This window comes from Vicugna pacos, chromosome 19 (genome assembly GCF_048564905.1).
Source record: "Vicugna pacos chromosome 19, VicPac4, whole genome shotgun sequence".
Taxonomy (NCBI): Eukaryota; Metazoa; Chordata; class Mammalia; order Artiodactyla; family Camelidae; genus Vicugna; species Vicugna pacos.
The window spans coordinates 26,785,577-26,802,085 of NC_133005.1; the positions used below are offsets into that span (position 1 = coordinate 26,785,577).

Here is a 16,509-nt window from a genome sequence, read left to right on the forward strand (position 1 = left end):
TATGCACTTGTAAAAATTGTGTGTTCTGCCATTGTTGTATATCTGTTCAGCACCTGTCAGTTAGGTCGAGGTAGTTGATGGTGTTTTTCTGCTATATATCGCCATTGTTTTTTTTTTTTTGTTTGTTTGTTTGTTGTTTTGGTCTCGTTCTACCAGTTGCCAAGAGAGGGCTGTTAAAAATCTCTAACCTTGATTGTGGGTTTATCTGTTTCTCACTTTAATTGTTAGTCTTGCGTCATGTATTTTGAAGTTCTGTTACGTGCATACACATTTATAACTTTTATGTCCTCCTAATGAATTGCCTTTTTAATGTGGAACATCACTCTATCTTTGGTGATAGTCTTTTACTTGAAGTCTGCTTTATTTGATATTAGTACAGGTACTCCAGCTTTCTTTTGCATTCTCTATCCATGGTATATCTATTTCTATCACTTTTCTTTGAACATTGTGTCTTTAAATCAAAGTGTATCTTTTATAAATGGCATATAGTCAGGTTTGACTTTTAACTGCAATGTTTAGTTACGTTAAATGTAATTGTTTGATATAGTTGCTTTTAGGTCTACTATTTTGGTTGTTGTTTTTTGTTTATCCTATCTGTGTTTTGCTCTTTTCCTCCTTTCCTGTTTTTTTTTTTCAGGTTAATTGAATGATTTTTAAAAATTCCACTTTAATTCATCTATTTGCTTTTAGCTGTACTTCTTAGCATTTGTTTTAGAGGTTACTCTAGGCATTTTGATATATATCCTTAACTTTTCAGTTTACTTAGAGTTAATATTGAACCACTCTATGTAAAATGTTATGTAATCAATTAACATCCCCTTTTTATGCTCTAGTTGTCACGTGAATTATATCTACATACACTATAAAATCCACAATATAGTTATAATTGTTGCTGTAAATGAGTACGTATTTTAAAGTAGATAATATAAAAGAGATAGTCTGATTTACATACATATTTACCATAACCAGTATTCTTCATTTCTTTTCTTTTTTTTTTTGCAGTACAGGTTTCCTGGTGGTGACAGATTCTCTTGCTTTTGTTTATTTGAACATGACTTTATTTAACTTTCATTCTTGAAGGATATTTTCACTGGATATAAAATTGTGGAATTTACAGTTTTTTTTTTCTTCAGGAACTTTAAAGATGTTATTCACAGTCCTCTATTGTTTCTGAAGGGAAGTTAGTGATCATTCATATTGTTTCCCTGGTTGTAATGTGTTGTTTTCTTTCTGACTACTTTCAAGATTTTTCTCTTTATCTTTGGTTTTTAGCAGTTTGAACTATGATGTGTGTAAGTTTGTTTTAACTTTATATTTAACCTACTTGAGATTGAGTGAATCTCAGTCCACTGAGCTTGAATACAAAAATTGATTTATTTCATCAAATTTATGTTAGATCTTTAGATACTGTCCCACAGGTCACTGGGACTCTGTTTCCTTTTTTGATTTTTCAGTCCCCTCCTCCACCATTTTCAGATTGAATAATTTTTTTTTTCAGATTGAATAATTTTTAATCTGTTTTCAAATTCTTCTCTCAACTTTAATCTGTTGTTAAGCCCATCTAGTGAATTTTTATTTTCTGATAATTTTTAGTTCTGGAATACCCTTTTTTCCCTAGATTGTCTGCTGAGATTTTCAGTCTATTTATTCATTGTGAGCATAGTTTTTATAGTTGCTTTAAAATCCTTGTCTGCTAAGTGCAACATCTAGATCATCCTAAAGTTAATCTCCATTGATTGACTTTTTTCTTGACTACAGATCATACTTTCCCTTTTCTTTTTATATGTAATGTTTTGGATTGTGCATTGTGACTGATAGGTTGTAGTTTGGATTGCGTTATGTTCCTTTGAAGCGTAATGATTTCTTTGTTTTAAAGGGCAACTAATTTGGCTGACCTCAAACTTCAGATTCTTTTCCTCTGCAATGGGCAACATCTGAAACCTCTTTTCAGTTCTTTGAGCCTTAATTGGGCTCCTTGGAACGCTGTACATTCAGAACTCAACCAGAGATTTAGGCAGAGTTTATATGTAGAAAAGTGAGGCCATCTTTCGTAGTTGTCTTCTTTTTAGAATTTCCCCCTTCATCTTCTAGCTGCTCTAGTTGTGCTGAACTTTGTCTTCTGTTTCTTCAGCTAGTAAAACTAAAGCTATCTATTTCAGTTTTAGCTACTCCATGCTACTGACTGGAGCCTGCCTTTAGGTGAAAAGCCTTGAAAAATGGGGAAGTCACCTAGTGCCCTTCTTTTATTCCACATGTCTGACTTCTGTTTCTGACGTTTGTGGTTGCTCTTCAGTGCCTTTATATACTTAATTTTTAATGTTTTTTCCCAGAGTTTATAATGGTTGTATGCAAAAGGGTTATTTCAGTATACGCTCTGAAAGAGGAAACACTACCTCATGTTAATAGACAGTTTAGGAAGTTGTACATATTCATGACTACATAGTGGGTTTTTTTTTTTTCTCTCAAGTAGTGATTGCTTATTGCATTAATAGCTATTTGGATGTTATTGGTAGTGCAGACTCTTATTTTTGGTAATTTTATGTATCTGGTAAATGGTCAGAGTCCAGGATGTTGCTGACCATGAATAAATCTTGATGTTTGCCTTTAAAGTGAAGAACATTTAAGCCACTTTTTTTTGTGTAAGTATGTATTTTTTTTATTTTCCTTTTTAAAAAGCAGTATAAAAATAATGTAGACTGATCTTTAGAAAGCCAAACAATATAGAGCTATTAGGAGTAAAAATGAAAAGCCTCATCTGTTTTGCTCCTTTCTCCTTGGATAAACCTCTGTTACTACTTTGTGATTTTTTCCCCAGATCCTTTTCTATATATTTACATTGATAGGGAAGCAATTAAGATTTTATTATTTTTAAATGTAATTGAACTAACTTAGGCTTATTGTTCTCTGATTTATTTTTACAGGATTTCTTGAGATCTGTTCATGTCAGCACACTTGCCTCATTCTTTTTAATGTTTGATTATTATTAGTAAGAATGTTCCATCATACATTTAACTATTTCTCTTTTGATGGACATTTAGATTATTTCCAAGCAGTAAGTATTTCAAACAATAATGTGATGGTATTCCTTGAATATCTGTTTTTGACTACTTGATGAATAGCCCCATAAGATATGTTTTTATGAGTGTAATTGTTAGATTCAAGGGAATGCACGTTTTAAATTGCATCAACAAATAACCCTCAAAAAGTCCATTCCGCTTTATATTATGACCTAACATATGGTGAAATGTTTTCCCTATATCTTTGCCATCTATGGATACTATTCATCTTTTAAATTTTCTCTAATTTATGTTAACACTGGAAACAAGATTTTATTTTTTTAAGTTCTATTTTTTTAATGAGGTTGAACAGTTTTTCATGTTTATTGAAATTTTAATCTGTTTTTCTATGGATTGTCTTTTCATATTCTTTGCCCACTTCCTGCTGGATTGTTTAATTACTGATTTGCCAAGTTTCCTTTGTATACTATTGATACTGATCCTTTGTTTTTTATATACATTGTATTGTATTTTCTCTTGGTCTGTCACTTGTCTTTTACTTTTATTTATTGTATTTCATAATACTGAAATTAAAAATTTTAAATCTACATTCTTTTTTCTCAGTATTTAAAAATATAGTTATGATCATAATTTGTGTACAATTGATATTATTATATATGCATATTCCCAAATTGTAAACTCCAAATTTAAAAAAGTCATTTTGATTATAGTATAAGCCAGCCTTATAAAATCTTGATGAAATCAAAATGTCGTCTACCCATAGCTCATGTGCCAAGGTTCTTGATCAGCATTCACCTTAAAAAAATTGTTTTGTAAAGTTTGACTTAATATGAATTGAAAAGGGTAGAATAGGGGAGAAGGAAATTAGTGTAGGTAAATTCTGGTGTTTCTTAAATATTCATTAAGGCCTAAGGGATAACCCTCTTCTAGATTTGGCTGTATTCTAAACTAAGGGAGATTTAACAGGGGAAAGACATGGTCCTATAGGAGAATTTAGCACTGTCCCATGAGTAAGAGATGGGACTAGGTATTCCAGCAGAGGGCACAATGTGAGCAGAGGTGTAGCACGTCTCTTTTTAGGCTATTTCAAATGGAGAGAAGGTAGTCAGTTGAGTAGTGATTCTGTATTTTGACACTATGTACTTGTGACTTTATTTAATATAAGCTATCATGAAATCTATATACTTACATCCTCATTTGTGTTATACTAAATATAAATCTAATTTATATATTTAACAATGAATGTAAGATCTGAAATTCTTTGCCTTTCTTCTGGAAATGCAAATTCCAAACATTAAAAGTAATTTAAATTATAAATAGAAAACTTTACACTGTTAAAAGGTTAATAACATTTAAATAGTTTTGTTTTTATAATATGGTCATTTATAAGACTTTTTTGGTTGGGGGAGGTAATTAGGTTATACTTATTTATTCATTTTTTAGAGGAGGTACTGGAGATTGAACCCAGGACCTTGTGCATGCTAGGCATGCGCTCTACCACTTGAGTTATACCCTCCCCCCTGGTCATTTATAGGACTCTTACGCCATAATGACTATCTGTTTACAGACTTGCCATACTTTTATTTGGTTAATTTAAATTTAAGGGGGAGGGGGACAGATTTTCTTTCTCTTTTGGGGGAAGGATCTCCACCAGATGCCACATAGTTAACATAGATGCAGTGGAAGAGCAGCTCTTTGAAAATAGTAAACTGAAGGTACTGAAGTAATCACTCCTGGCTCATCCCTGGTGCCTTTAGGTTGGTCCTTTATTCCACTGGGCTCAGAGTGTTGTGCCTTAGCCTTGTGGGCTCATGGAAACAAGGGATCTCTCTTTTCTTGCTGACCGTCTTCTCAGTGACAGGGCTTCTCTTCTCGCAGCCTGATTTCTGTCATGTGGAGGAAATTATTAGACTTGATGTACAAATGAGGTGGAAATTTAGTCTCAGAATTTAGTAGTCTGTCTTGGCATGGAGAACTCTATATGACAACCTCAGCCCTTAAAACTCAGCAAACTGAGGTCTTCATTATGTTGTCTTAAGGGTGGTGTCATGTTAGACATGAGTTGAAATTGACAGTGAATTATTCCTACACCACTAGGAAATATGCTGTGCAGATGAGATGAGTAAGGAGACTAGGTTAGAGGCTAAAAGCCAGTGCCTATTTTAAAATTACATATACATAGTTCGTCTTGTGTCAGTTAATTTAGCTGTGTCTCTGGTTTGTGGAGAGGATGGTAATAAAGTAAAGTGAGGGTGGGATAGGTGAGTCTTGGGAAAGGATGATGGGAAGATTCCATGTTGTCTTCTGCTTCTTTAGGTTGCACAGAGAATTTTCTGGAGAATAATTTTGAAACCACTGCAGCTGACTGAAGCAGTTGCCCATTTTCCAAGAGAGTCTATAGTAATAGATTATCTCAATCTTGAACTAGGAGGAATAAATGCAGCATGGAACCCATTGTTGTATTCTTTTGAAATAGGCTCTAAGCTGTTTGCTTTCATGGCTTAAATGCTAAAGAGGAATGCAATTGGAATTGTTCTATTTGAATAAGCATTTGTTTATTTTGTAAAGCAGAAATTAGAATAGATGCCCTTAGAAGTCCAGAGATCTCAGATGATTCTCTAAATCTGGGCCCAGCTTATTTAGCCATACACAGATAACCAGGGCTATTTGAAAATGGGCTGCAGTCCATTCATTCATGTTAGTCAATGAATGTTTTACAAATGCCTACCAAGTGCTAGACTCTATTCTAAGCTGTGTCACTTGTGAAAATTCTACATGAACCACAGAATAAACAAGAGAGAAGACCTAATAGAGGGACAGGCTTATTCAGCTAATTTTTTTTTTTTAAACTAAGTACCGTTTAGAAATGGGATACTGTCATGTGGTCTAGTGTCCCATTGATGTGTTGCCAGTTATAAAATGAATAGCAAGTGATTTGTCACTGAAGTATTTAAAGTTTACAGATGATTATATTAACCAGGTTAGTTTCAGGGTAATGCCTATAATAGTTTTTGCAAAAGATTTTTAAAAAAAATTAACTTGGTCCAATTAAGTGTAATGCCTACAATAGTTGAGGTTTCAGGTACTTGTGTTTTCTTGAGTAGGAGAGTCATAGAGTTATAGCCATTGTAGTTAGGGAAGTTGGGAGTGTCTGTGATCTGTCATCAGACATGTACTGGTATAACATTGGCTGAGAATTAATACATTGTCTTAAGGGTTAGAGAAATGAATGAGACGTTTGGTCATTGCCTTTCTAGATCTTTCTGTCCAGAGGAATAAGACTGCAGGTACCTGTATTACAAGAGAGAAAGTAAGGTGATATCATGAGAAATACTTAAAATAAAACTATAGGAGAGAAGACTGACAATGACCATGTGTGCCTGCCACATGGAAGTTGAACTCAGGATTCGCTTGTGGAGCCCTTACTATATGCGTGGGAGCTCTGCTAACTGTCAAGTACACAAAGATGAAAGGAGCGCTTGTTCTTAGCGTTGATAAAATGCTCCTTGGATCTGACCCCTGGAGAGAGGTGTTATTTAGTTTGGTGGTTTAGGGGCAGGGGTGGAAGAATATAGGACTTGTGTAGGGCCTTGAAGGATGAGTAGCAGTTAGGCATTTGGATGTGAAGGCAGAGCAGCATCAACAGCATAATCATAGGGTCTTTTCTGAGACTTAGATGTGCTTTCTGACTTAATTACAGGCTTCGTGAAGTGAGTTAAGGCCGAGCGGGTAAGTTGTTGCCAAACTGAGGTCAGTTGCTTTGAGTTGCTTTGTTTATGGAGCTACTGAAAATGCTTCGTTTGCAGGATAGGGAAGTAGCTCTCAAATGTTCACCTGGATCTCTGTTTTGGTCAGATTGCTTTCTTCCTCTTTTAGCTATTCTGTGGCCTCAAAGTATTTTAAAGTATTTTTTTAAGTGAATTGTTTGACAATAAGTTGCAGGCTTTAACCCATGAGTATTTTGATGTATATTTTTTAAAAAATGAGGGCATTCTCTTCCATTACCGCAAAATAATTATCAAAATCAAGACCTTATCCAGGCTCCGCCAGGGATTTTGTTGGTATCTTTTACCTCATTTTGTAGAAGGAATCTTGTCTCCATTCAGTATATTCTTTTTTGGTAACTTGCCTTTTTATATTCATAAATTTAAAAATAAATCCAGAAAAATATAAGAATAGTAAAACTGGTATTCATGTCTCCCACCACCCAGAACTATTAGTATTTGGTCATGAGAACCTCAGGTCCTACAGTGGCCCTGCTCCTTCTGGCCACCTGTAACCTCCAGCTTCATCTTTCCTCAGTCTCTCTCCTTCCTGATGCCTCTGCTCCAGGCACATGGCCTCCTTGCTAATCTGCAAGCACAGCAGGTATACTCTCACCTCTGGGCTTTCATTCTACACATTTTTATTGAATACTTTTTATTCCCAGCCAGAGCAAATGGATCCATTGGAAAGCTTATTTCATCAGTCAAGTAGTGGGTAATATTTGCCATTGGGTCATTCATTCAACATTACTTGAGCATTTCTTAGGTACCAAAACTTTGAGGGGGAGAGAGGAAAGCTTGAGTGGTGTATAAAAACACAGAAAGATGAGTAACTTATCTCCCTGACCTCAGAGAGGCACTTACTTATAAGAATGGATTGTTCTGGATACTTCCAGTTGACAAATGGTGAATGGTATTACTGATTGATCATTGCCCAGCTTAAACATTTCTAGATCTGCCATAGTGTTGACAACTCTTTTTCCAAACAAAATTTCAAGTAAGTCCTATTTTTTGATGCCTGTTCTTTTTTCTCCAAGATTCCTGTTGGATATGGGAATTTAAAAAAATCGGTGTGGGTAGGGGGAGGGTATAGCTCAACTGGTCCTGTGTTCAATTGCCAGTACCTCCATTAAAAGTAAATAAACCTAATTACTCTCCCTGACCCCACCAAAACTATTAAAATAATACAATAAATAAATAAATAAAATATTTTTAAAAATCAATGTATATGATCAGATAATCTGTCTTGAAAATTAGTGTGGGATGGTATTTTAATGTTTTCTAAGCTATTAAAAGTTAAATCACATCAGTTGACCATTAGTTTTCTTTATTGAAAAACAACATAGTGGGAACTTAAGATTATCCCAGACTGTGTGCACTTGGTGTGGTCATTATTTTTGAGTCATAAAGAGCTAGCAATGAAAAGTTTTATTTAATGTTGATATTTAAAATTTAAATTTGATTTTTCACAATTAGAACACAAAGGAATACTAATCTTTAGTTTAGTATTAGTTCTTGGTGAATTTTCACAACTACTTTCTAAAGCAAAGGCAGCTGGGACCCCTATTTAAAAAATTATTATGTAAAGAGTCCTTTTGCCATTTTTTCCACCCCTGTAGATTTCAAAACCAATATGTGCTAGGAAAAATTAAAACTTCAAAAAAAGAAAAAAAGAAAAAAAGAAGTCTTCCCTTACTCTTCTCACTCTTGAAAGAACCTTGGTGGTTTGGTGTGTGGTCTTCCAGCCTTCCACACATGGTTCTGTTTCATATACAAACATACATATACCCATATAGCTTTTAAAAAACACAACAATGGAATCATATTCTTATATTAATCAATGGCTTGTCATTTTCATTTGTGATATTTTTCCATCTCAGTTCATAGCTCCTTTCACAGTTATATATAATTTATTTCACTCGATGGATATTCTGTAATGTAACTATCCACTGCTGAAAGACATTTATTTCTAATTTTTCAGTATTAATTCTTTCTGTTTTATAGAAGAGCCTAGTACTTGGCAAGAAGAAATAATGTAGCCAGAGTTGCACACTTCCTAATGGCTGGGTCATTGTGACTCCTGTCTTCTGAGTGCCTAATGCCATTGGATGAGATACCGGGTGCTAAATAAATCAAGTGAAGCGGTCCCTGCCTTTAGAGAGGATGCACAGCATGTGATGCAAAACTCCCACTGCTCTTGAGGGAACTTGTTAAAGCAGTGTGTACACTCTGAGTAGGATGGGCAGGCTTAGTAGGGTGGCCAGGTTTGGAGAGCAGTGTGTGGTACAAGTGATAGCAATACTCCAGACAGGGTGGTGCCTTTGGAATTCTTTAATTTTAAGGGGGAGGATGTGTTGATCTGGGAACTAAATGGTGTTCCTGGTGTTTCTTTTGGAATGTGGGCTTAGTGGTGAGTACAGGATGATCCAGAAAGATAGCTGAGAGAGGGGGGTTGTTGAGAACTCATTCACCAGGAATGTATTACGTAAGTAAGCAGGAGGGAGGGCTGTATCATCTTCAGACACCGCCAGCAAGGCCTCTGGAGGATGCTTCTGTGTTAGTCATTGCTTAGAGATTGCTGCCCTGAGCTGGTGCCAGCCTTGGAATTTCTAACTTGGAGTCGTGATCTGAGAAACTAGTGTGAAGGAGGCTCTTAGGCAGCAGGAGGAAGAGCTGGGAAGGCGACACATCTAGCCCAGAGCAGAAGAGGGGCGTTAGCTGCTCCATACCCAGCTCTGGCATTTGAGGCAGCTCTGCCATCTTGTGGAATAAGTGTTCAGTGATTTTTGTTAAGGGCAGAATGTGGAGACTTGCATTCCAGGGAATAGCCTTGGCAGGGTTGCTTTCCTCCCACTTAGCTGTTCTGTGACCTCAGAGTAGTTTTCCTGTACATATGTATTTTTTTTCCTTGCATATATTTTAAAGATGTTTTTATTTTGAAATAATTTAAGACTCATAAAAAGTTGCAAAAATAGTAGAAAGAGTTCCTGTAGACCTGCAACCAAATACCCTACTTGTTAGCAATTTACCATGTTTGCTTTATTATTCTGTTTTCTGAATTGTGTGCAAAAAAGTTGCAGAACTTTACCCCTAAATTCATCAGTGCATAGTTCCTGAAAACAAGGACATTCTCTTATATTACCACGATATAGTTATCAAAGTCAGGACCTTATTCAGACTTCATTAGTTGTTCTAATGATGTCCTTTATAGCAAAAGTGGGGAAAACATTTTTTATGGTCAGGATCCAATTCAGGATGACACATCGGATTTAGTTGTCATGTTTCATTTGTCTCCTTTCATCGAATACAATTTTTCAGTCTTTCTTTGTCTTTCATGACCTCGACATTTCTGAAGAATACTATGTCCTTCAATTTTGGGTTTTCTGGTGTATCCACATAATTAGATTTAGGTTATTCACTTTTAGCAGAAGTACCACGTAAGTGATGTGTCCTTACCAATTTGTTTGTCCCATTTATTGGTGGAGTTAACTTTGATCACTTGTCTAAGGTAGTAAGTACCCACCAGATTTCTCTACTGTAAAGCTATTATTTTCCCCTTTATAATTAGTAAGTTTCTTGTGAGAAGATTCTTCGAGACTATGTAAATATCTTGTTTCTTCATCAAACGTTCACCCATTTAAGTATCCGCTGATATTTCTTGCCTGAAACAGTTTTTACTCTGATGACCAAACAGTGATTTCTAATTCTCATCATTCTTTCTACATTTATTAATTTGTATTGAATTGTAAGGAAGAGCCTGCTTCCCTCTCCCTCCCTTCCTCTCTCCCTCTCTCTTTTTTCTTTTTCTCTCTTTCTTTTATATCCACATGGACTTATTGATTCTTTTGTTCTGGGGTTATAATCTGTTTCTAACATTATTTATTTTAATTACCCATATTGTCTCAAATTTGGCCAGTGGGAGCCCTTCAAGCTAGTTTCTGTGTCTTCATTATTTGAGCATTTCTTTACTTTCTGGCGTAACAAGATGTTCCAAGCTCATCTTGTACTTACCCAACCCTGGATTTAGCCATTTCTCCAAGAAGCCCTGATTTCTTTTAAATGGGGACTTGTATTTAGAAACCAAGAGCTCAGTGCTAAGCATGCTCATTGCTCCTGGGGCATACAGAGAAAATGTGAAAGTTCCTCTTTACCACTTGCCTTCCTAGCCCAAGCTCCTCTTGAGAGCTGTCAACAGTTTGATATCTATCCTTCTGGTTTCCTTTTTTTTTGAAGTCTTTTTTTTTTTTTGGTGGGGGAGATAATAAGGTTTATTTATTTTTAGAGGAGGTACTTGGGAATGAACCCAGGACCTCATGCATGCTAAGCATGTGCTCTACCACTTGAGCTATACCCCTCCTCCCCGGTTTCCTTTTTTCTCTACATTTTTACAATACTTTTTTTTCCCCATCTGTAACCATGCATGGGGTAATACAGTATGTACAGTATGCAGAGGTGCGAGCTATGAGAGCATGAAGCAGTTGCTGAGGCCCCTGCTGAGGCCTCACTGTGCATTAATTAATGGAAGTTGAGTTTAGAAAGCAAGACGGTACTTAGATTGACATAGGCTTAGAATGCCAGACTGAGTATTGCCAGCCAGAATGAGTTTCATCATCATAGTTCTCCAACTGTGAGGTTTTGAGGTGCTGGCAATCCATATACAAAAAAACAAAAGGGTTAAATAAGATGTTATTTCTAAGTCAAGTCTGAGAAAACATAATTTAAAAACCTTTTTTAGTATAAAAGTAATATATGCTTATCATAAAAGGGGAAGAATAAAGCATTACCCAACCAAATAGAAAATGAGAGGGCTTCTGATCCTACTCTGTATTATCTATTGCTCTGTGACTAAATTACCACTAACACAGTAGCTGAAAATAACACAATTATTTTCTCACAGTTTCTGTGTGTGAGAAGTCCAGGCACAGCTTAACAGGTTCTTCTGTAAGGCTTCAGTCAAGGGGTTGGCCAGGGCTGTGTTCTCATCTGAAAACTCTACTGGGGAAGGGTCTGCTTACATGCTTACATGGTTGTTGGCAGCATTCAGTTCCTTTCAGGATGTCAGACTGAGGTCTACAGGCTTTTGGGGGGCACTGTCAGCTCCCTGCCACAAGGCTTCTCCAAAGAGTAGCTCACACACAGCATAACAACTTGTTTCATCTAGCCAGCAAGGGAGAGTGGCTGTTAGTAAGATGAATGTTACATGATTATTATACGTAACATATTCATGAAAGTGACATACTGTCACCTTTGCCTGTTCTATTAGAGGCAAGTTATAGGTCCTGCCCAGAATCAAGGGGAGAGGATCACATGAGTGTGAATACTAGGAGGCAGGGATTATTAGGAGACATTTTATAGTTTATTTCTACCCCCCCCCCAAAAAAAGGCATTCCGTAGAATTATACCATTACTAAAAACAAATTCAAGTTCTGTGGATTTTTCTCCTCATATACCAAGTCATATTAGTAATTTGGGAGAGGCAAGAGTTAAGGGTAACTTGGGATTTTGCTCCTGGGAGCCTGGGAGAAAGCTCTATGTTTTGCCTCAATTCTTCCAAACAAAAATATGTTAAACACGAGGAAGGGCACTGAGCTTTTAAATGGTAATGCCAATGACTGCTTGGAGATACTGATTTCCATACTGTTGTCTGAAACAGGAATAAATTGGTTTGAGTAGTTTATTCTCTATGCCAAGAATTTGAACCAAGCTTCCTGGAAGATTTATTACATATTTCTGCCTTTTGTCTCCTAGTGACTGCTCCCATATTGACAAGGACCATAGTATCCCAAGAGTGGATGATGTCAGTTAGCTGGTGCCATCGGTGACATATGTTGCAAATGACCTGTTATCCCTTTGGGAAATACACATTTGTGAGACTTGTGATTTATGTAGACTGTTGCCCACCAGGCCGTTTTGGCAACCAATGGCTCTCCTAGCTTCTTGATCGTGCTTCCATCACCATACTCCTTTTGTCACAGGAACACTGTTCTGGGGAGGAATATAATATAATATAATATAATATAATATAATATAATATAATATAATATAATATATAAAAGAATTGTGTTTTTTTCTACTGTGAAAATAATACGGGTATTATAACATTAGAAACATGGAAGAGTAGGAAAATCCCTCTTTTTTTAACTTGAAATCTGGTAAGATAATATTGCCATTGCATACATTCTTACAATTCTAAAAAGTGTACGCTATCATATTTTATATAGTATTCTTATATATAATTTTATGTTTTGCTTATATTTCTTTTGTGGGTTTTCTTTAGCATAATTATGCTGTGCATATTATTTTAAAATTCTTCCTTTTAAAATTCAAAACATTTTTGCTGGTTGATTGCATCATTTGGTTGTTCCTATTGTGCTTTTATTAATTACCGTTAACACTTCAGTGTTTGATTGTTACAGTGAGGCAATTAGATGTTAAAATTTTGCAGATTGTGCCCTGGTATGTAGATCCCTGACTGAGATTATGCATAACTTTGATTGTTTTAAGCAAACAACCTTGAGGTCAGTGACGACCCAGATGACAACTAATGTTCAAGTAACCTGTTGTAGTTAGCAGTAGGTTATCTCTTCTATTACCTCATGGAAGTATGTGGAAGTCTTGTGAAGTATTTTTATTCCCATTTAATGCTAAGGAAACCATCTGGAAAAAGTAACTCTCTTGTTTGATGTAATAATACACTGAGATGAGTCCTGTAGGAGAAGTAGAGAATGGAGCACATTCTCCATGTCAACATTTTAGCATAAGGAATGAACAGACCTGGCTGTAATACAAATAGAAGAGGACAGATACAAGGTTTATTTTCCCTGAAGTAGTTTTGGGAATTCAGAGAAGGTAGGACAGAATCTTTTTAGCTCAGAGACCAAGGAAAAAGCATTGTGCAAGTAAGTGGCCTTGAGCAGGGCTTGGTTTGCACATGGGAGGGATATGCCAGAGGGAATGTGTGGTCTGCACTGGCTGAACTGGCAGTCTTCATTGTGTATACAGAGGGCTCTTTTGGCTGCCATACGGGAAAATTAGGATAAAACTGTGAAGCATGGAAAATACAATTTTTTGTATCTCCAAAACTTTGTTGGGTTCAAAAATAAAATAGTCCCACTTACAGGACCTTCATGAAAAAGGAGCAGTTGCTTAAGTCTTGCAGTGTTTGAGCTACTTCACTTGTGGCTCTGAAATTATAGTTAATTATATAGTTTATCAGGTTTTGTCACAGACTGTTGTCCATAATTAATTTATACCCTCTTTGCTGCTTGTGTTCATTGTGTTTTCCCCATATTGCAAGGTAGGCTTATAATCAGAAGGCTTTTATATCAATGAGTTGAGTTTATGAGGGAGTCTTACTTTTGGAACTTCTCTGTGATCCTGGTATCACCTCTCAGAGGTAGGTGGCCCACCTGAGTGCCAAGCTTGTTTGCCTTTGGAGGTCCAGCTGTTCCTACCTTCTGCTTAGCTGTGAGGAATCAAGGGTTTTACTTTTGGGAGAAAAGTTTTTATCCTATCAGACTAAACTTATTTCCTTTTGAGAGGCTTATCTGTCTTTGTCCATTTTGGGCTGCTGTAACAGAATACCATAAACTGGGCGGCTTATAAACAACAGAAATTTATTTCTTACAGTTCTGGTGTCTGGAAAGTTCGAGATCAAGGTGCCAACAGATTTAGTGTCTGGTGAGGGCCAGCTTCCTAGTTCATAAACAGCTGTCTTCTCACAGTAACCTCACATGATGGAATAGGCAAGAGAGCTCTCTGGGGTCTCTTTTATAAGGTCACTAATCCCGTTCATGAGGGCTCTGCCTTCATGACCTAATCACTTTCCCAACACTCCACCTCCAAATGCCACTGCATTGGGAATTAAGTTTCAACTTGTAAATTTTAGGGGTCTAGTATAACACTGTCAGACCAGGTATATCTTAATTTCAGCAGATAGTTTGACCACATCACTCTTAAAATCTATCTATCGACAACCTATATAAGTGCATTGGTAATCTGCATAGATAAAGTTCAATTCGCTCAAGCAACTTACGCAGAGAGTATAGACTGATGTTAGCCTGAAGGTTATTCTGAAGGCTGTCACCAGCTCTATCCTGCTGGATCTTTATCAATAACTTGGATAAAGACCTAAGAACATACAGGATTACGGAAGCAAGAGTTATAAAATTCTTGGACTAAAGTAATATGATGGAGTTTACTAGAGGTAAATGTAACTTCCAACATGTAATTTGATAAAACTCTTTAAGGAAAATGGAAATGCACTTTAATTCATGTTTTAAAAAGACAAACACAAAGTTCAGGATTTTGATGGATCAAGTTTGGTACTATCCAGCACCATATAATGTGATTATTTAAAAAAATTGGAGGGGACTACGTTAGTAAAAATAAGATGTCCTGAAAGGTAGGGGTAATAATCCCACTGAATGGTCATACTAGGAATCTTGTGGTTGGTTTTGGATTTCACATTTTTAGAGAGATGTAGACCAAATTGAATGTTTACAGAGTGATGTGTCTCCCAGGCAGAGCTTATGAGGGCTGGTCAAAGGAATGTTTCAGTCTGGTTGATAATTATAATAGCTGTTGCTAGCCATGTTCCATAAATGACATAAGCCTATTTACCAGGATATATTTTATATTTGAAATGGTCTACTTTGTGCCAAGTATATATATATTATAGCCCTCTCTCCAACTATTTTGAAATAGGTGGCGTTATTCCCTTCTATAGATGATGGTATAATCAGATTAGTTAAAAAATCATGCACAGCTTATTTATGCAGCTAATGAAGGGTAGAGTTGGGATTTAAAGTTGGACTGTTTCTGTCATACCATACTGCCTCTGGATTGAGCATGCAGTGAGGCTGGGGGTGTGGGGATGTTTGCCCTTTTGCTTATAAGCAGGTTAATTCCTGAAAGGTTGTTCATATATCCCATTTGTTCTTAGGTCCAAAATGATAATGTATAGTTATTAAACGCCAATATTTATTGCACACTTATTATGTGCCAGACACTTTTCTAGGATCTTTGCATGTAATTCATTTAATTCTTACAACTCAGTGAAGTAGTTACCATTCTTATCTCTATTCTGCATATGAGGAAACTGAGGAGGCAGGAAAAGTAATTGGAGGAGCCAGGATTTGAACCAGCTGTCCAGCTGCAGAACCCATGCTTTTAACCACTGTCCTGTCTTTGCCTTATGCACATGACCACTGTGTGAACACAAGGGTGCAAAGGTTTTGAATAGAGAGAATGATAATTCCTCATGGAATTGATTCAAAGTTCTCATTATTTTTAACTTTTAATTTAGAAAAGAAAAACTCAAAGATATTTGTATTTTGACATTCTTCTTTTCTATTATAAATACGTTTTATCACAAACAAAACATCAAACATAAGCCAGAGGGGGACTGAGTTTACTGTAGCTGAACTTGACTGCTGTGGGCCTCAGATGGTAAAAGACAGTGTTGATGCTCTCTGACCTCCTCAGACACAGCTTTGTTCACACAGTAGTACACAGAGTTTTCTGCAGTGATTTTTGAAAGACTGCCTGTCATTTGGAAAAGGAATTACTAGATCGAACTGTATGGAATGGCCAATATTTAACCTTTCTTAACCTACAAAAATGGCAGATTCATATAATTCAACTTAAATAGGCTTAAGGGGTGGAAATTCCAGAGAAACTGTATTTTGCTTTAAGAAAGAATTTTAGGGTGTATTGGAGGTTTGAGT

At 36.2% G+C, this 16,509-nt stretch overlaps 1 protein-coding gene across 6 annotated transcripts in view; it reads left to right on the plus strand.

Annotated features, from left to right (window-relative positions):
- PHF20 (PHD finger protein 20) overlaps nt 1–16,509 on the plus strand; it is a 110,430-nt gene that overhangs the window by 58,061 nt on the left and 35,860 nt on the right. The gene's annotated exons all lie outside the window — the stretch shown is intronic.